At 27.8% G+C, this 987-nt stretch overlaps 1 non-coding gene across 1 annotated transcript; it reads right to left on the bottom strand.

Annotated features, from left to right (window-relative positions):
- Positions 1–681: 681 nt before the first annotated feature.
- On the bottom strand, positions 682–753 carry TRNAD-GUC. Its single transcript has one exon. It is a non-coding gene; the product is annotated as a tRNA-Asp (tRNA).
- Between the last annotated feature and the right edge of the window lie 234 nt (positions 754–987).

The following is a 987-nucleotide window of genomic DNA, read 5'->3' as shown; positions in this document are numbered from 1 at the left end:
TGAAGGCTTAATATATATTTTTGTTTACTTGTTGTTTTTATACTTTTTATTATAATCTTCTTGATAAATCGTAAATAATTTTAAAAAACAAAATGATTGCATCAATACAAACAGTATGTCAAAATTTCTACGAGTAAACATACATATCTAGAATGTGTCACATTTTTCTACTTAAACCTTATGAAACGTGAATCAGTCGTACTCATGACGATAGAAACGTTGTGCTAAGCTCGTGTTAAGTTTGAATAATTTTGTATGTTTGTATATTCATGACTTGGATAATATTGTGGTTATTTTTTTGTTATACTTTTCAAATTAATTTGTAATATTTTGTGTCTAATAAACTTGATTATTATGGTATTCTCCATGAAAACTCACTTTTTTTAATGATAGTTATGGCCTTATAAATCACCATCTCTTTAATTGAGTCTTTGATTGTAACATTTCCACATAGAAAGTAAGAAAGTTATTTTGACTTTGACAACATCAAGAACATAAACTTTTGTTCTAGTGCCAAATCCCACACATTATCATTATGATATATTCATGGCCCTTTGAAAGTGTTGGAAAATGTGATATATGGAGACATTTGGTGCACATTCCAATCAAAACCAATGTCTTTAGTTTGAGTTTCAATTCTCAACCATTTAAATTTTTCAAAAAATAAAATAAAAATAAAGACGCCGTTGCCGGGGATCGAACCCGGGTCACCCGCGTGACAGGCGGGAATACTTACCACTATACTACAACGACTAATTGTTTATAAATATTTATTTATTTTTTCTAACCTTTTCCCCCTGATGAGTTTTTCAGATTGTATCTTTGATATCTTATTTTAAATGTTACTTTGATGTAGTTATAATTTGATTCTTAACAATGCATATATAGTTTCAAATTTTTAACATTTTATATGGGAATTTTGAGTACTTTGTTTAACCATTGATGTTTCTATTTACTATTGTGTTAGTTTTATTTATTATCACGTTT

Source organism: Impatiens glandulifera, chromosome 9, assembly GCF_907164915.1.
Source record: "Impatiens glandulifera chromosome 9, dImpGla2.1, whole genome shotgun sequence".
NCBI classification, from domain to species: Eukaryota; Viridiplantae; Streptophyta; class Magnoliopsida; order Ericales; family Balsaminaceae; genus Impatiens; species Impatiens glandulifera.
The sequence above is the reverse complement of the archived record's forward strand: the minus strand, read 5'-3'. Positions and strand labels throughout refer to the sequence as shown.